Here is a 21,554-nt window from a genome sequence, read left to right on the forward strand (position 1 = left end):
ATATTGTTAAGTATAACTTAAAGCACACAAGTAGGCTAAGATAGTCAACTAACATTGGAATATCAGTAAGGTCTTGGGTAATAACACAGAAGTGCAACGTTCAGCCCTTAAGTAGGGCTGAGTGAAGGCAGTATCTCAGGCTACGAGGTACGGGAAAGTGCGCGCAGGGTCGAACCGCGGACCACTTGAGGTAATCAGACATCTTTAGGGTGCGGAAACCTCGTTCTAACACCCTCCCATACTACTTTGGGTGAGACATCAGTCCACGCTCTGCGGGCTGTTGCCGAAAGGGCCAGTAGTACTGGGATTTGTTTGGCTAAATCAACTCTGAACCTGGGTCAAGCCCCAATAAGCCAACATCAAGATTGTAAAAAATAAAGAGGTACTAGCTAGAAATGTTGGGTAAATTTCGAAAAGAGGGCATCATAACTATTATAGGCAGTGAGTCACTCTTGAACATGAAACTCTTTCAGTTCATCTCCGTGACTGCTTTGGGTTGGGAAATCAACTTGCCTCACTATTGATCACACCTTCATCACGGGACTTTGAGTAAATGTTGCAAAATCCATTCAATTTCGCCGATATGTTCAAGAGAAATTCCACCCTCAGTTGACATCTTCTACAATACCTTAAGCCTTACTTCATGTTTTCCTCTCCTGAACTAGCTTTACATCATTACATTCTATCTCAAATCTTGATATTTGTTTCATGTCATTTATGAGGGATATATTAAGGCCCTCCTGTGATGTGTCGCTTCCTGTTGACATTAGGAAATTATCCAAGAACTTGACTTAGAAACTCCCTTTAGTGCCTTGGAACTTGCATAACTCAATTGCAAGCTTCCTCCCTTTCGACATCATGTTTTCATCATTGGCCTTCGTCTGGAAGATTTTGTGTGGTGTTTGACTTCAACTCATTCATTCACACGTCATGGATTGTAATGCAGTACCTTGAGGGCCATTATCACTATTAGTGGTTCCTTTCGGTTCTGTTAATGACTTACATCATTGGCTGTTAATCAGATGGTGTCTACCATGTTCGACTCCAACTCATTTAGTCACATGGTTAGAATCGTACTATCAAGTGACGAGGTAGAAGACCCAACATCTAGTTTCATCCATTTGGGTTATGATTTCAGGATTCATACAAGATCATAGAGTATGATGGTTATGATCATTCAGAAAGTCATCCAAACATGGGTCCACTTTCTACAATCAATGGACATAACTTTTATTATTCTACATGTAACATTGGCGTATAGTCTGAGTATGGGTATGTATACCTCAACAATGATATCATGATGATTATGTATTGTAACATATGATAATCTCAACCAACTTCTTGATCCATACTTGTCACAAAGTAAAGCACTTCAGTCCTCAGCCACTACTTCTGACTTTGTACTTTAAGAGGCGATCTGTTACATGTCATTTTGTCATATCTTCCCAAATGGCCTAGAAACTAGGTTAATCAACATCTTTGACACCTTGCAATTATCCCTTTGCAAAGCCTTAAGCATTATCTCTCCAAAAAATCCAAGTTTTTTGGGTTAATTAGTTCAAAAACATAGTTTTTGGACCCATCTCATTTTCTCCTTTAGCAACCTGCACTATTGCATGTTGCACAACTGAGCAACTTCACTGACCAACACATGTTTCCTTCATTGTAGGTGTGATGGTTCTATAATTTCAGGAAAAATAAAAAATAATTACGAATATTCTCTTTCCAGAAGGTTCCAAAGTGGTTTTAACCATTTACTATTGATTGAGATCTCAAACTCCTATCCTAGAGGTCTTATCTCTTATCCCTATAGCTTATCCTCCCTCATATGTGGATTCAAGTCCTATATTGGTAAAACCTAAACTACCCTATTTACCCTATAAATTCACTGCCTCCCATAGAGTTTGGGTTGGATTTTGGAGACTCTTAGCTATGCCTTGATGTTGATTCTTTTTTACCTAAGTATCCATTACCATCCTCGATTTTTTATTGAAATATTCCTTTGTGGCTAAGGAAGAATAAGTTAGGTGGGAGACATCTACATGGTCAAGATCTGTAAAAGGGTTGTAATCTTCTCCTACATTTCATTAATACAAAATGCTTTGTTTTCCTATACTTATGTTTATTTGATGCATATGTATTTTAATTCCTTCTTGATTCATTGATTGGAGATATTAGTCTATGCTATTTGTATCTTGTAGTTTTCATGCTTGTTATAATTATTTTGCAGGTTCCATTTATAACGTTTGGAGTTGGAGCTAAAGTTCACAATAAAGGATAAGAGGAGAACTCACATTGGACTCAAGGTACTTATTTCCTCCATATTCTAATTTCTCTAAGTAAAGCAAAATACTTTTGTTTCTGTTGTTTCTAGATCAAGCCACTAGAGCTTGGGAGTTCACTTCAATCCGAAGAAGAGAATTTTCCGTCAAGCAGTATTAAACCTCCAAGAAAAATAATTTCAACTTTAAAGTTTATATTATATGTGATTAAGAAGGTACTACAAATTCGGCCATGGTGGCCATGGTAATAAACAAATTCACAATGAGATCTAATGCATGTCAAGTATTCATTATGCCCAATATAATATGTGATGATCCAAAGTAGTGGCGTGCATCCTTCGTGGACGTGATGTGTGGTGTTCCCTTCAAGTTCCTTTTCTCCTTAGTTGATCCATAATTCTATGTTCATTTGAGTCCTTGTGGGGAGATTTAACTGTGCGGAGGAAAGCTCCGCACAAGGAAGCTCCACACAAAGAGGATTTTGAGTAAAATGCTACCATTGAAGATAATTTGATTTGAGAGAATCATTTTCAAATTAATTGAATTGGACAAATAATATATTTCAAGTAGACAAAAATATTGGGGGTATGAAATGGCTAGTTTTATTAGCAGGTTGAATAATGGAAAAGGAATTTCGAAATTCGAAGAACATCAAACTTGCACTCTTTTCACGTATATCGGAGTGAAAACTGATTGCTAGTCATATTCCATAGTGAAACCTATAAATTCAATGTTTCCAACCTATAACATTGGAAGAAGTAGTAGAAAACTTCCATTATCAATAAAAGTGAATTAAAGGCACCAACATTAATGTGAATATGCTTTAGAAGGAACTAACAAAAAATCGTCTACTAGTTTAGATAACATCGAGGGGGTGACCTTCTAGTTTGAGAGATTGCGAAAATATTTTTCTATAAGCACAAAAGGAGTTACAATTCGCTCAAGTCAAGGACCCTACGTTGTGTCCTATCCATGCAAAAAAAAAAGGAGGCAAATTCTAGTTAAATACTATTAAAACAAATACTTGATCCCAAGCTACAACGAAAAAGTATTATTCTTTGTATTGCAATAAAAATTGCCATAGTTTGAAAATAAATTAAACTCATCTAGTTTTTACACAATTTACTACACATGCTCTGGGCGAATATATATAAAATCATACTAGATTGGAGATTTATTACGCTTGTACGAGACCTCCAGTCCTTGAACATGGTTGGCCTATGATGTGTCCAAGAAACCAAACCCTTCTAGGAGGATATGGTGAGTGATTGAAAACCAAAATTGAATGAATGAAGGGGCGTTGCAATATTAGTGAGGATTCCCTAGATGGTATAGATTGCATCAATTCTGCGATGTTTGTAAGGAATGAGGAATATTTATAGGTGGAAATGGATAGAAAAGTGAAGAATGGATGATGATTGACTGTTGGTGTGCACGTTAGATTATTAACGCTCAACTGAATTGTGTCTTGTCTTACTATCTGGATTCACTGTTTTTAATATACCTCCAATGATTGGTGTTTGGATGTTTGAAATTTTCCTTTTGTTGCGTTCACTCTGTGCTTATATTATCAATGTTATTTTGATCATAGGCTCTGGATATTCAACTACTATAGAGAAAAATCAATATTAAGTTTTATCTATTCTTAATGCATGCTTGAATTTGCAATCAAATAAGCTCATATCTAACCTGTTACATGGAACTTGGATTATGGGGTCGAAGATGGTAGCTAGATAGAAACCTATACATAATTTATCATATTAACTAGAGAGTGAATGTTAAGTATTAGGATTTATGATTGAAGTTTATGAAATTGTGATGACGTGATAAGAAACCCAAATCCTTAAAATTTTATGAGATACAAAATGCAATAGGAATCGAATTTCTTGGCCGTATGTGAGTTGTTGGAAAGACCACTAGTATATTTTTCATACAACATGACACCATGATGGTGCAGAGGAATACATTGTGTAATGTGCATACGCTTCTTTTGCATAATGAAAACTTCGCATAAGGAAAGCTTCACACAAGGAAGATCCACACAATAAAATATAATAATAGTAATTGTTGATTTGTTCATCTCCCTCCTTTGCACCTACAAAAAGGACCTACAATTGTGTCAATTCTGACATAATTGGGCAGAGCAATAGCATAATAGTGTCAGTGTCAAAGCACTGAACAATGGAATGACCACTCACAAAATTAGGATTTTTTTGTTTAAAAATGAATTGTCAGGCACTGAAAAACACTGAAAATAAAACGCCCTACACCAGTGGAATTATGTCCTATCAGAGCTCGCTCAACTAATAAAAAATTAGAAAAGATATTTCTTGAAAATTAGAAAATTATTTTTGAATTTACGGGAAAATATTAATAATAAGCATTTTCCTAAAACTTTGGTTAAAATTGTAAAAACACAAAAAAATAATGCAAAGTCAATGCACTTTGATTGTGAGGCGAATGCTATAGTCCCTGGGAAGGAAGGGACTAATAAAATAACATAGTAGAACATATAAAACTTTTAAAAATATAATTTTAAATGACAATTGATGAATGTAATGTTAAAAATATTTTAATATAATTTAAAAATTATTAATAAATTGTAAGTGAGAAGATTTTATTATACACATACACACATGTAGTTTAACTAATATAAAAAATGGTTCTTTTATTGATACTTCTTTTGGTCAATTTTGTCCAAAATTCAGTAGAGATTTTTAAGAATCATAAGTTTAGGTTGTTAATATGCAAATTCTAGTTCCATGAGGTTTTTTTGGGTGTTGAATCCATTTATGCATTCAAAAGTGCATTTTAAATTACAATAAATCACAATCTTGCTCGAAATAATATTGCCGAATTTCATTCAAGAAAGCCATTTCGTCTATTAGTTAGACTTCTCCTATATATATACATGTCAAGTAATAGTTTTATTATACATTTATAGAATACTATACATCATACTTTATGTTTACTAGTTTGTTATTGGGGAAACCATATTAGTAGCATAACTGTAAAGATTTTTTCCATTTGAACATACTGAACTTAATAACAAAATAAAAAAGATAATATAATGCATATTAGTTGAACAATTTTCAAACAAACTTATAGGTATCAACACCTAGGATTTTAGCTAGGATACTTCTCGCATTTGTAACCAAAAAAAGAAGAAGAGACATATATCTAGACAGAGAATTCACTTGAATGGTATTAGGGATGTCACCCTCCTCATTGGAGGTAGAGAACTCTAGGCGCGCAAGATTTTTGGCCTTGATTAATACCTCATTAATCAACTTTATCATTTGATTTTGCATTTCATCAATTCATAAGAGGATCATATGTTAGGTTTTAGAGTGCTACACTAAAGCATTACCCATAATAGTCTTCAACTACCTGCATATATCCACTATTTGCATATACATGGTTTGCGATTTCTTGTGTTCCTAATATTTGACACCCATCTTCCAACCTCCTCCTCCTTAACATTTGTAATGATTTTTCTTTCAAGTCTAGCCTCTTATTCTACATTTCTTATTTCTTAACAAATATTAAGAGGGGTTGAATCCACATACATAGTAGCAGAGAACTCTATTGATAATTGTTCTTGTGACTAGGAAGGGGTATTCTTACCACTCCCTTTGCATCCTTTAGAGCAAGATAAGTGGATCATAATTACTATAAGGCCAAGAAATGCACCAAGTAGGAAGGGGAAATATAACTACAAACAAGTAAAACTTTTGGGAACCTCCATGAGACGTAAATAAAGGAGAAAGAAGTCACATAACTGGTGAAGTAATAAGGAAATGGGAGTCCTACCAACCTAGATGATCCAACCTAAGAGATAAAAGAGTCCAACAAAAATATAATTTTAAATAGACCCACATTAAGGAAGGAAGAATAGAAACAACATGCAAAGAGCTAAAAATAGACTTGAAATATGAAAAATAGCCACAAGAGTAAAACTTTTGACTAGAAAAATCTAGGAAGAAAGTCAGCACATTTAGAGGGATAGAGAAAAAAACACTACTAAGGAAATAAACCACATAAAATGAGATCAAGGAAAGAATCTAAAGAAATATATAGAACCTGAAATTGGAGCCATGAAGTAGGGTTTAGATGAAACATTTGAGAGGGGTTGATTGAACCCATTCTTAAAACAACCTAAAACTAGAGTGAATACCTATGACCTCCACACTGATAAAGCCCCCTACTTCCAAAAGGAGGTGATTGCATAAATGATGAACAAACTAAACATGTCCATTGAATATTCATTGAAACAACCTAATGAAAGCATATAGAACAATTTCCATCATCCCAAGAATAAAACTATAAGGGAATATGATGAATTTCCAAATTATAGAGAAACTTTCTGACTTACATGAGCAACCTAGAAAAATGCTCATGATTCTAATTAACTAGAATCCTAGAGGATTTCTCACAATATTTCTCCAAGGAGTTCCAAAGACCCACATTTGTACTCCAACCATAACGATGAAACCATTCTACATATGCACATTCATAACAGATTTATGACTCTAAGATGAGTACATTACCACATTAAGCCACCAAATCATTTTCAAGATCTAAAAGTAATATGACCTACGTGCATCGAAAGGTGATGGATGCTAGTTCCAATTGTGAATCCTCTACCACCCTTGACCATCATGACAATTTATTGTGCCTTTATTTCCCATGATTAACACCCGATGTGGGGAGGATGATCCATAAAGGAAATGCAGATGCATCGTAATTTCAGTGGCTCAGTGATGCTTCCATTCCACTAGGTATCTAGGGGGAATTTACTACCCTCATTTTCCAATTTATCTCCTAGTTTATTTCTTGTTCTTCTCACATTCTCTATTATTGATACAGGAAGTTGTCTTAAGAGGATTTGAATCCTTTCTAGGTTGCCCTTGAGTTTCCAATTGATTGAGACTTTGGTCAATGATGAACCATGCCATAATTATTTAATCATTCCAACTATTAGTTGTGAGTCACCTTTGTTGATGAGGTTGCTAAAATTATCCTAGATGGCTACCTATAGACAAAATTCTAATGCAAAAATATTACTAATACTATTGGTATCTATGCCTAACAAGCTTACATAGACCCTAATAATGGTTCCATTGTTGTCTCTGAAATACCTCCCAAATTAGTTGTTCTTAGGTTTCCTTTCAATGCCCCATAAAAAATTTTTTTTATAAATCCCATAGGTAGAGATTTCCATTTGTATTTACTTGAGAATTTAGGGTTACATGGAATGACTATTTGTGTTTGCATAGTAGGTGAGATACCTAGATATTGAAGTTTTTTCTTGAGCATTGTATGTTCAATCCTAAGTTGTACAACTATGTTCCAACATTATTTATTTTATGATTTTCTTCTATTAGTTTCCATATAAAATCTTCTAAGTCTAATATTCTTTCAAATATTTTCCTATTTCACTCCATCCAAATCTCCATGAGGATGAACTTACGTAAAATCTTCCAAGGCATAATAATGATAGGTTGAAAATAATCATAGCTTCTCCAATTTTTTATGGTATCGAGTATCATGGTTTTAGTAAGGGAGAAAGAAGGCCGTCTCATTCAGTTAGAGAAAGAAGACTCAAATAAGCAATTCATTTGGTTTAAAATATCGGAAAATGGAAACCACATCAGAATTGCAGCATGCTATTTTGCGCCACAGGTTTCAAAAATCTACAAAGGTAGAGGGCTTGACCACAAAGATCCATTTGCAGCCTTAAAAGTGGATATTGCAACATATTCACAGCTAGGTGAAGTCCTTATAGTGGGTGGTTTCAATGCTAGGATTGCAAGTGAGCAAGCTAGCATTCTTTGTTGTAAAGATGATTGTGACCCTATTTGGCTTACAGAAGAAAGTAATCATCAGTGGGAAAGAATTTCAGAGGACAAGGGCTGCAATCTCTTTGGTGAACAATTGATTACTCTATGTGGGGCCTTTGATTTAGTCATTTGTAATGGCTTGACTAGATGGGCAAAGTCCAGTAATTTCACTTGCAATACTTACAATGGAGAAAGTGTGGTAGATTATGTAATTTTCTCGCATGGTTTGTGTGAGAAAATGGAAGAAGTTTTGATTGGAGATCAGCTGTGAGATTTGAAATCAGATCACAAGCCAATTTATTTATGTTTCTCTTGGATTGGAAAGAAACAATTAGAGTAAAAAATTCAGCATGTCCAACAAAATCTCCCACAGGGCAGAATTCTTTTGACCTCAGAAAATTGTAATACCTTCAAAATGACGCTAGAGAGGCTCTTCAAGAAGGAGAAAATTACAATTCACAACCTTCATAGTCATGAATTAACACATTTAATTCAATGCGCACTTGCAAATTGAAAAAGAGAAAAAATTAAGAAGTCTGAAACAAATTGCTTTTCGGTTAATGCTTAGTTTGATGAGGAATGCAAAAAGGCAAGGAGAATGTGGAAAGAGTCAAACAAGGATAACATAAAACTCAAAGCTTACAAGCAATTATTAAGCAAGAAAAAGGTCGATTTCATGGTTTCAAGTAGGGAAGAACTAATCTTCCTTAGGAAAAATAATCCCAAATTATTTTGGAAGGAGCTCCAACCGAAAAAGATACAAATTGGAAATAATATTACAGCTTCTAAATGGTTTGACTATGCAAGACAACTCTATGAGCAGGTTCCCAAGGTTGACCCTCCCCCCTTGGTTAACACTGATACTGAACTCTTCATGGTACAAGAGGTAGAGATGGTTATCAAGAAGTTGGGTGTTGGAAAAGAAAAAGACTTGGCTGAACTCCAAGCAGAATATCTAAAGTGGGGCTCAAAGATTCTTGCACCTCACATTACAAAAATCTTCAACAACATCATACAACAAGGGCTCCCCACAGATTGGACAACTAGTCTGGCAATACCTCTTTTCAAGAGTGGTGACGTCAATAATCCCTCCAATTATAGGACCATCATGATAAACCCTTTGTTTTCAAAGCTATTTGGAAGCATGCTAGAAAACAAAATTAGCAAGTGGGCAGAAGAAAGAGATAAGCGTGCTAAAGGGCAAGCAGGTTTTAGACCTAAACATTCCACAGTTGATCATTGTATAACTTTAAGGCACATCATTGAAAAAGTTTGGGAGAAAAAGGAAGAAGCCTTTTTTACTTTGTTGATTTTAGAAAAGCGTTTGACTTGGTTCCTAGGGATAAGCTTTGGCACAGAATGGAGGGTTCCTAAACATTTGAGATCAGTTGTGCATAGGCTGTATGGAGAGGTGAAAGTCAAAATTATAACTTCAGCAGACATTTCTGAAAGTTTTAGAAGCGATATCGGGGTTAGGAAAGGTTGCCCATTGTCTCCTACCCATTTTGGTCTATATATCGACAATCTTGAGGAGTGGTTAAATTCGCAAGGGGGTGATGGTATATATTTGGGAAAGTTTGTTATAAGGCTTCTTTTATATGCAGATGACCTTATTTTCATTGCTAAATCGTCTCTTGGTTTGCAAGAGCACTTACTATCCCTTGAGCATTTTTGTAAAAGTGTGGGGATGCAAGTCAATATCAGAAAAATGAAAGTAGTGGTCTTCTCTAAGAAAAGAAAACATAACCAACATAAGTTCTACTTTGAAGGAAACATTCTGGAAGAAGTTACGGATTACAAATACCTCGGAATTGACTTCAACAAAAATCTAAGCTGGAATTGTTGTAGAAAGAAAAGAAATTTGGCGGGTTGGAAAGCACTTTATGCTTTTCAAAATATGTGTAGAGAGGCAGAGTTATGGGACTGGAAAACCACTCAAACTCTTTTTGGGATTCTAGTGATTCCGGTGATTCTCTATGGTTGTGAATTGTGGGCTAGTAGTACTTCTGACATGCAGTGGAGACAAATTGAGAAAATTCAGAAGCGTTTGATTACAAACAAATTTAAGATTAAAAGTGCAGTTCCTTATGATATCTTGTTAAGTGAAATAGGGAATGCTCCTATTGAAGCAATTGCTATGGTGCGAGTCATAAGGTATTTAAAAAAAATTGAGCAAATGGAAGAGGGTAGATGGCCTAAGGCTATCTTTAATGATAGATTGTGCAAGAGAAAAAAAACTTGGATGCAGCAAAATAACAAATGGTTTAGTAAATGGGGTATTTGCTTGAACACGTGTCCCATACACAGCAAAGAGATAAAAGCTTTTGTTATGGAAAAGTTCCACAAACGTACTTGGGATAAGGAGCTAGGAAGAAAGAAAAAATACTTTATTAAGTGCTTAATCCCACTCATAGTCATCAACCAAAAGCATACATAGAGGCCAATATATCTTGGAGTGACAAAATTCTTATTTCTCAGTTAAGTACTAATTCTCATCAACTCCATTGTGAAACAGGGCGATGGAAAAGGCCAAAAGAAGTGTGGGAGGAAAGAGTATGAATTTTTTAATCTTTTGGAAAAGTGGAAACAGAAAAACATTTCATATGTGAGGCCTTCAAAGACAACAGGGAAAGCTATGCAGATATGCTGGCAGCTAGCTCTAGGGATAATCTATTTAGCGATGGGTTTGTTGAGAAGATGGGAGCATTTATTTTGAAGCTTCACAGAAAAAGGGCCGAATACATCAAGCATATGAAGAAGCAATCTGTCCCATAGGGTATCTTTAGCCTCGTGGACGTTAAAATAATTTATTTATTTCTTATTTCTTATTTGAATATAGTAGCAACCTTATACCAAAGAAGAGAAGGAAAAGTGCTCACATTGAGTAGGTGATTTACATATTTTGAGTCCTTCATATAGAGAGGTAACATACCTAGCACTTGAAATCCTTTTTTCTGTATGTGATTCCAAATTAATTTTTTTCCATGAACCATTGAGTCATTAACCACAAAATTAATAAGATTTTGGGGCAAATATTCTGTTTCCATGTTTTTCTCTAGGTGTTATTGTTTATGATTGAACTAACATTAATAGATAAATTATGGAATTCTTTCAAGTTGTATTTTCCAGTAGGTTTGTAACCCTAGTGTATATTATTAGGGCCTGATTGAAATTTGAGTCTTGTTGGTGAGTTCGGACCATAAACCATACCATTATGTTTCACATGCCTCTTGATTCTATTACTCTTTGGGTACCTAGGTTCTCAACCCTGATTGATCTACTGGATTGTCCCATTATTGAGCGACAACAAAATGCCCTTCGTACTCCTTGTAATTTTGAATACTTTGGGTGTTATCAAAGTTTTTTTTTTTTTTAATTAAACATTTGATTCCACAAGTCTTCCCAAACTAGGGCATGCTTTCCTTCCCCTACATCCTAGAAAGCATGATTTTGGATGAGAAATATATTATTCCATGCCGCAATTCCATATATGGGAGAATTTAATGTTGACTTTAGCATGAATCAAATTTTGTTCTGCAATATTAGGGGTATATTTTTCTTTCCATGAATTTTCTCAAGGATCATTCTAGAAATGAATCCAATTCCACAATGTTTTTGCAGATAATATGCCACTCAAAGTTTTAAGGTCACGTAGACCAAGATCTCCCTTCATTTTTGGAAAACATAAATTTTCTTAGGCTACTAGAGCCCACATCCATTCCATATTTTCTTCCCACAAAGGAAGGACCTTTGTAGTGAGCATGTTTTCTTTACGATGCCCTTTGAAGTAGCCAGGGTTGAGAATAAGTAGTGCTAAAGAGCTTGAAGGACATTATTCAAAATTTTAATCTCCATGCTAAATTGATGGATATAAAGGTCCATATTGCCATATTTTTTCAAACTTTAGCAAGATATCCTTCGAGCCACAATGGCAAAGAGAATTATCTAGGAGATGTGTTCCTAACTATTTGGATGGAAGGGAGCTCCTCTAAGAACCTAGAATACAAGAAATGTGAATCTAAACAACTTGAGCAGTATTAAAGACAAAAACTTGAGATTTGGTTAGATTGATCTTAGTTCTAGAGTTGGTTTGGAAGTATCAAGAATCCTTTTGAAGGTAGAGGCTTCTCTAATAGAGGGCCAACCCATTAAGAGAGTGTCATCGAAAAAATATTGGTGGGAGGAGGCCGAGTATTAATCTTGGAGTTTAAGGCCCCTTAAGTAATTATTGGTAACTATATATTTAAGAGCATGATTTGGTCCCTCATCTATAAGAATGAATAGGAAAGGGGAGAGGGGATCTCATTTCTTGATGTCCATGAAGTATAGAAGGGAGAAGAAGGTGACCCATTTATGAGAACTGAGGAAGAGGCATTGGATACTAAAGTGAGGACCTAGTTGATTAATTTTTTAGTAAACACAAAAGCAGAAAGCATGTGAAACATGTATTGTGAATTGATCCTATCAAAAGCTTTGGATAAATTGAGCTTGATAACATTCTGGGTTTTTTAGTAGATTGCATAGAGAATATGTTTTCATGTGCTACGAGAATATTGTCAAGAATTTTCCTACTTTTCACATAACCTATTTTTTCAAGGGAAATAATATGGGGTACCGGAGGCTTATGTTTGATTTTTTATTTATGTGTTTCATAGTCCTCGGAGATCAGTGATCGCTATCTATGTCCAAAGAATTTGTACTAGGAAGATCCACCTGAAAGGATCACTTCCCGCTAACTCAACTATAGATCTTGAACCCGAGAGTGTCGAGATAATTGAACCTATGACCTCTCAATAATAGAGGTGCTTTAACAATGGGGACTCAACCAACTGAGCTAACCCTCAGGGCTAGAGGATTACGTTTTTTAGAAATTACCTTATAAATTATTTTATAAATAAGATTAAACAAAGAAATATGTCTGAAGGAAGAAGGATACTCTACTTTTATTTCCTTTGGAATGAGAGAAATAAAGGTAACATCCAAAGCAAAGGCCAATGATGTGATTCTTCTTAAGTATTCCACCATATCTCAAACTTATTTGTCAATGATTGAGCAACAAGATTGGAAAAATTCTATTGTGAATCCATCAGGTCCTAGAGACTTAGCTCTTAGAATCTCAATTACTACTTTCTCAACCTCCATAAGCTTTATCTCCCTTAACAAGGTGTTATTTTATTCCTATGTTATTATTGAAGGAATATTCTGTGTGATTCTTCTTATAAAAGGTCTACGATATTTTTGGGAATATGTGAGGAGGTTCTAAAAATAAGATACCAACACTTTTTTCATACCTTGATGGTATTCTAAGTAACCCTCTTTGTTGAGTTTTAATGCAGTTGATTATGTTGTTCTGGTGATGTTGAAGCATTGAGTTATGAAATAACTTTGCATTTGTTTCTCGTTCCTTGTGACATATAATTCTAAATTTTGGCCTTCATAATATTTCCTCTTCAATGAGCCACTCCTCTAATGTATCTTGAGTAATAGTTTCCTTTCACACTAAATCCTTTGTTCTTCCTTCTTTTATTATATCTTATGGCATGTCCTCCATATCTTTGATAAAATTCACCTTTTCCTCATGAATTTTTCCAAATTCCTATTTATTCTATATTTTTAGCCTATTTTTAATATGTTTTAACTTAGTGTGGAAATTATAAATTAGGGTCCCAAGGATTTTGGGAACTTCCTTCAACCATTTTTCAATGTTCTCCTTAAAGGAGGGACGGTGAATCGAGAATTATTCAAATTTTAAAGGCTTGTTTTTAGGATCAATTTTCTAGTCAATATTTTAAGTTATAGGCTAATGATCAGAGCCATATCTTGGCAAAATTGAAGCCTCTAATGCAATGCTTATTAGGATCAATGATTTTGATAATAAGAATCTATTTAGTTTGGAAGCAATTTGGGCCTCTCCTTCTCTACGTTTATTCTACATGTGGATTCTATTGGTAGTTTCATGGTCTACCAATTTTAAGCGATCTATCGATTCCTTGAAGAGGGTGGTATCTTCATTATTTCTTCATAAGTTCCATGATTGTTCCTGATCATGATGTTTTCTAGAAGCATTAGGAAAATACCTTGTACCTATTTTTCATTTATATCCATTTTTCTTGTAAACATTACATAGATGTTGCTTTTCTTCTTTTAGATGTTCATCATCAAATATCCTAAGGGCCCTAGTTGTTGGAGTTTTAAGAATCTCTCATTTTAAAATTGTGTGGTGATGAGAGCTAGCATGTAGGTATTGTTGAATAGTCTTTTTCCCTAATACCTTGTACCCAAAATATATATTATATTTTTTCATAACTAAAACATCAAGGAAATGGGGATTTCCATTTTATTCATCCTCCTTTGTAAACTTGATGTGTTTTGATTGATTCTTAAGGTGCTGAAGAAATTTTAATAAATTCTCATGATCATGAGGTCAAATGAAAAATTTATCATCCATGAATTTGACCCATGGTTTTGGTTTTTTAGGAAAGGATATTGATCTGAAAATCACTCTTGAGTGATCTCAGTTAAAGATTTATTGAATGAAGGTATTACAGACTCATGTGTTGGTGTATGTGTCTATGTTATTTTAGGCAACAGATTGATAAGATTGAAAAATACAAAGACACTAGAAAATGGAAAACAGTAAGGAAAACACAGCAAGCAAATGCAAGAACACAACAATTAATAAGGAGTTCACCCTATTCTCCAGGGCTACATCTCTGGTCTAGCTTTTAGTGGTGGCCTTCTCTTATTGTGTCTTTAAAGCAGAGGTTTACAATGAGGAGCTCAATTTGAGTCTCCTGAAATAGAATAATGTTTGGTAGGGTGGTTCTTGGATTCCCCAAGCCACTAGAGTGCACAGACTCTGTCCTTACCAAATCTTGACCTCTCTGGTCTTTAATGGAAAGAGCCCAATGTGGTGCTCAATTCTCGACAGATCCTCTCAGGGATCTCTTGAACCTCTCAAGCTTTCTGTCTGCTCGATGCTGCCTTATGCTGTGGGTTAGCTCGGCTCTCTGTTTTTCTGCTTCTTGCTTTACTGTCTTTTCTTTGCTCTCACTTTCTTTGTCTTCGTTCTCTTTTCTTGTGTTTTGTTTTCTGTCTGTTCATGGCTAAAAGCCAATTTGTCTCATGACTGCTTGCTTCCTCTTCCACCCCTTCGGTTCGCCTGCTGCTATTCACTTGGAGTTCCCTGCCTCTACGTCTTCACCAACGTCTCACAGGGAGTGGCCACTTGTCCTTTCACGAATTGCGCCAGCTCTTCCTCAACGGTTCGGTTTTTCAGTTACACTATGGAATGAGTCATCCGCCAACTCAGTGGTCAAATCGGACGTCAAACTTCTCTATGCCACGTCTTAATTCCCCTGTCAAATCTGGTTTCTCCATCGGGCGCAATCTCCACCGTCAGATTGGAGGCCCCAGATCCTACGACATTCGCTCATTTCGCGTAGTTGACTTGCTCGACTGTTAGCGCGCAATGAGCGGTGGTTTTCCCTCTCATCTGCCTGCCACGCGTCGAGAACTAAATGGAATCGCTCGTTTTTCTCCAAATCGCTTACTGCCCAAGGATGCCCCCGATATACTGCCAGTTTTGGAGCACGGGACCCGTCTTTCACCTTAGCGCTTTCCCCACGGTTTTCCTGGCTTCCATATGACCGAGTGCTTCGGGGCTTTTCTTTCTCGAGGGGTTTTTCCCAGTGATGTGCGATTAGCGCTAAGCGCTAATCGTGCATTAGAAATGCCCTCTGTTTCTCGATCCGGGCTTCCCAAGTGCCAATTTTGCCTCCTATGCGGTTTCCATGGGCTTTGGTTAGCGCACTTTGATCGAGGTCCTCGTCATTCCTCGCTGGCCACAAACTGCCATTCTCTAGAGGTCTTCCTGATCGTTCTGTGCTCATAATTCGAAGTTTGCCCTATTTTGATACATCCATGGCTCTTTAATAATCATCATGAATCCAATTCGGATCACGGCCTTCCCACTGAAGAAGCTTTTGGACCACCAAAAGTTTGTTTTTAAGCATCAACTAAGTGAGGGTACAACTGTCTCACTTGTCCAATCTCTATCCACTTTGCATTGCTTGGCTTTGAACCCTTGAGCCCAATTCTGAGGTACTCAACATCTCCCTTGCGCATCATCCTCACCTTCTTGTCCAGAACTGTGTCTTCCTGCAATTCATTAAGATATTCAGGTAGCAGGTCATCAATAGAAGGTAATTGAATCTGCTCTTCGGGATCCTCAATCAGTGAGGGTTCAAACAATCTCAAGAAATCTGCATTTATGACTGAGTAGATGTGCATGTAAGCTGGCAGATCAAGGCGAAAAGCATTCTCACCAATCTTCTCAAGTATCCTATAAGGTCCATACCTGATGGGCTTTAGCTTTTTACCTTCACCTTGCATCCTGTCCTTGCTGATGTATAGCCAGACTTGGTCACCAACTTGGAAACTATGCTCCATTCGATGCTTGCCATGCCTTGCCTTGTATTTGGCTTGTCTCTTTTCCAGCTATTCCTATATTTCCTGGTGGATCTCTTGGATTTGTTCAGTGAACCTAGTTGCCCTGTCCACATCACTATGTCCCTCAACTGTGGTGTCTTTACCAAAGACAAAATCCAAAGGAGACCTTGGTGTGAAACCAAGACAAGTCTCAAAAGGAGATCTCTGTGAAGAAGAATGTTTTGCTCTGTTGTAAGCATGCTGCACATAACACAAGTGTTCATCCCAAAGCTTAGGATGTTTGCTGCAATATCCCCTGAGTAACTAGATCACTATCTTGTTAACTACTTCTGTCTGGCCATCAGTTTGTGAATGAAAAGATGTGCTTTTCTTTAGTTTGGTGTCCATCAGTTCCCACAGACTTGACCAAAACTTCCCCACAAATCGGGTGTCTCGATCAGATACAATGGAAGTGGGTAATCCAAAATGAACCCATACATGTTCAAAGAACAGTTTTGCAGTTTGTTCAACTGTAATCTGTTTATTACAAGGTATCAAAATACTCATTTTGTTGAACCTATCCACAACAACATATAGATAATCATGACCTTTCCTAGATTTAGGCAATCCTCCAACAAAATCCATGGAAACACTTTCCCGAGGGTGAGAAGGAATTGGTAATGGAGTGTAAAAGCCTAGTTTTCTATTGTTAGGCTTGCTTTTAGCACACATAGTACACCCTCTTACATATCTAGAAACTTTCTCATTCATTTTTGGCCAATAACAAAATCTTTGCAGCTGTGCAACTGTTTTACTTACCCCAAAGTGACTTGATATTAGAGAAGTGTGTCCTTCTCAAATGATCCTTACTCTTTCAGTTTGTGGAATGCATAACTTCCCACAATGGTATAAGAGTCAGTCCTTTACATGATAGTCCAATTCATCTACTCTTCTGCATTGACTTAAATTTTCATATATATCTTTAAACTCTATGTCTTGAGCATATTGTTCAATGTAACTTTCATGTAACACAGAATTATGCTTAAGTATAGTATATTCACTTATAATGGGTCTAGATAACATGTCTACAACTTTATTATGTATGCCCTTTTTATATCTGATGACTAAATGAAACTGTTGTAGAAAACCCATCCATCTATAGTGTCTTGATTGCTGCAACTTAGTTTGGGAGTGTAGATATTGAAGTGGTTGATGATCAGTATGTATTATTGTCTCTTTGCCCATTAAGTAATGTTTCCACTTTTTCACACTCTGCACTAATGCATACAATTCTTTGTCATATGTAGATAGTTAACTACTGCAGAATTAAATGTCTCAAAATGATAACATATGGGTTTATCGTGCTGTGTCAGCACTACTCCCATGGCATAGTCAAAGGCTTTCTGCTGTTTGCCTCCCCACTGAAACACCTTGTTCAATCCTATTAAAGCATGTAAGGGAGCTGCAATTAAGGAAAAGTTAGAAATGAACTTCCTCCAATATTGTGTTGCTCCTAAGGATCTTCTAACTTCTGTAGCAGATTTGGGTTTAGGCCAGTTCATAATGACTACCACCTTAGAGGGATCTATCTTCAATTCACCCCCCCCTGCTATATGACCCAAATAATTCAAAGATGTTTTGCCAAATTCACATTTTGAGAGTTTAACATAAAGTTTTTCTCTTTTGAAAACATCTAGTGTCTTCTTAACATGCTTTAAGTGTTCTTCCCATGTTTTGCTAAATATCATAATGTCATCCAGATACACAATAACAAAATCATCAAGAAAATGTCTGAGTACATCATTCATTAATCTCATGAAAGTAGCAGGAGCATTAGTTAAGCCAAAAGGCATAACCAGCCACTCATACAATCCCTGCTTTGTTTTGAAAGCAGTCTTCCATGCATCTTGTTCTGCAACTCTGACCTGATGGTATCCACTGTGCAAGTCTAACTTGGAAAAATAAACAGCTTCCTTCAATTGATCTAAAAGATCATCTATGTGAGGAAGGGGATAACGATTTTTTATTGTTATCTTATTCAGTGCTCGGTAATCAATGCACATTCTCCACAAGCCATCTTTCTTTCTCACCAAAACAATTGGTGACCCACATGGTGATGTGCTAGATCTGATGAACCCCTTCTCAAGCAACTCCTGCACCTACTTCTTGATTTCAGCATTCTCTAAAGCAGACAACCTATACATTCCAATATTAGTCAATGGAGCATCTTGCTGCAAAATAATTTCATGTACTATTTCCTTTTTGGGTGGCAGACCGTTAGATTCTTGAAACAAGATATCATACTCTGAAACAACCTTTTCTAAATCAGCTTGTTGTTCAAAATTACAGCCTCCAAATACATTGGTTTTATCAGGTTTATTTTCCTTTACAACCATCAGTAAGAATTGTTTACATGAATTTATCATTCGTTTCATCTGCCCTGAGTTTATGAGAGTATAATTATTCTTGAGCTTATGAGCTCTTACAAAGTATTCGATTCCATCTTTAACAAGTAGATACTTGTTCTCAGCTCTATAGAAAATAGCTTTTTTGTCATACAAGTAAGGACTTCCTAAAACAATTCCACATATATCCAAAGGAATTATGTATAACTCAACCTCATCTACAAAAGCTGACCTAAAAGAAAACTTGAGTTTGCACTGTCTAGTCACTTGTAGTTGTGCTTTATCATTCAACCATCCTAATGGGTATGGTTTCTTGTGAGGTGTAGTTACTAATCCCAACTTCTTTACAATTGCTTCAGAAATTAAATTTACTTGTGAGCCACTATCAAACAAAGTATCAATCTTTTGATGTTTGGAAATAACTCGAATATGGAAAATCTCATGTCTTTTTCTCTCATTTGCTTCATCAATAATAGATTGTGCAGAATTACTAGTAGATGCTTCAGAATTCTTACTAGTAGATGCTTCAGAATTCTTACCTTTTATACCTGTGGCTGCAATAGTTGTCTCATCTCCTGAGTTTGACCCTAAATCCTTCTGAATAGCTGCAGCAGTCTTCTTCTTCTTGCCCTCGAACTTCTTAGGTCTCAGCTTTGGATGCAGAATCCAACAGTGCTCATCATCATGCCCATCCTTTTTATAGTGAGTGCATGAAGCCTTGCTTTTCTGTGCAGTATTAGCCTTCCTTGCTTTCCATTTTTGCTTTCTTTTCTCCTTATTCTTGCTTGCAGTGGGTTGGGATGCTCCCCCACTTTTGGACTTCCATTCTTTCCTCTAGCTTCTAGATGAGTAGCTTGTACAGATACCTCATCTATACTAGTGGGATTAAACATGAGGATAGTGTGCCTCATGTAGCTGTGTAGACCACCAATGTACTACAACAAAGTCTCAGGTGAGTCTAGTGAGATTTCTAGAATCAATGCTCTCTTTCTAAATTCATGAGTGTACCCTTGCACACTTTGCCCTTTCAACTGTCGAAGAGTTTGCCAACTCATCATGGCTTGCTGCATGTAGGCCAATGAATAGAACTGCTTTTTGATTGCAGAAACAGATTCACTCCAGACAGAGATAATCTTACCATGTCTCTTCATATCAGCATGGGTCCTGCCTTCCCACCAAACTAAGGCAGTGCCTCCAAGGCGTAGGCTTGCTAGCTGAATCTTGCTCTTGCCTGAATCAATACTCTGCACTCTGCAATAAACATCAATTTGTCTAATCCAATTGTCCAACTTTTCTGCATTCAACTCTCCATCATATAGAGGTAAATCAAATTTAACATCTAGTTTGATCAAATATGCTTTCTTTTTATATTCAGGGCTATTAGGAGGTGTGAGAAAGCTTTCCTATTTCCCTTTTCCTTTTGAGTGGTAATGGAAGTGAGACTCATCTTCTCCTATGTCTTGCTTGAAGCCTGATGAATCTTCCTCATGTTTTCTAAAGTCCCTACACATTTCTTCTACCATGGACTTTATGGCTAGGAAACTATCTATGAATTGAGGGTCTGGCCCCATAGAACCTTCCTCTGACATTGTCTTCTGAGGATAGACTCTCCCAATTTCAGGATTAGTTTCAACCAACTCTCCTTCTCCTAACTTGAGCTTTGGTCTAGTTAGCATTCAACAACTAAACCACCACAAGCTTGTCTAACCTTAACAACTTAGAGCTCTGATACCACTTGATCTGAAAATCACTCTTGAGTGATCTCAGTTAAAGATTTATTGAATGAAGGTATTACAGACTCATGTGCTAGTGTGTGTGTCTATATTATTTAAGGCAACAGATCGATCAGATTGCAAAATACACAGACACTGGAAAATGGAAAACAGTAAGGAAAACACAACAAGCAAATGCAAGAACACAACAATTAATAAGGATTTGACCCTATTCTCCAGGGCTACATCTCCAGTCCAGCTTTCAAGGGTGGCCTTCTCTTATTGTGTCTTTAAAGCAGAGGTTTACAATGAGGAGCTCAATTTGAGTCTCCTGAAACAGAATAATGTTTGGTAGGGTGGTTCTTGGATTCCCCAAGCCACTAGAGTGCACAGACTCTGTCCTTACCAAATCTTGACCTCTCTGGTCTTTAATGGAAGGAGCCCAATGTGGTGCTCAATTCCCGATAGATCCTCTCAGGGATCGCTTGAACCTCTCAAGCTTTCTGTCTGCTCGATGCTACCTTATGTTGCAGGTTAGCTCGACTCTCTGTTTTTTTGCTTCTTGCTTTAATGTCTTTTCTTTGCTCTCGCTTTCTCTGTCTTCATTCTCTTTTCCCATGTTCTGTTTTCTGTCTATTCATGGCTAAAAGCCAATTTGTCTCATGACTACTTGCTTCCTCTTCTGCCCCTTCGGTTCGCCTGCTGCTGTTCGCTTGGAGTTCCCTGCCTCTACGTCTTTGTCAATGTCTCACAGGGAGTGGCCACTTGTCCTCTCACGAACTGCGCCAGCTCTTCCTCAACGGTTCGGTTTTTCGGTTACACTGTGGAATGAGTCATCCGCCAACTCAGCGGTCAAATCAGACTTCAAACTTCTCTATGCCG

Source organism: Pinus tabuliformis, chromosome 2_1 (assembly GCF_031772625.1).
Source record: "Pinus tabuliformis cultivar Carrire ecotype Pingquan chromosome 2_1, CPIR1, whole genome shotgun sequence".
Taxonomy (NCBI): domain Eukaryota; kingdom Viridiplantae; phylum Streptophyta; class Pinopsida; order Pinales; family Pinaceae; genus Pinus; species Pinus tabuliformis.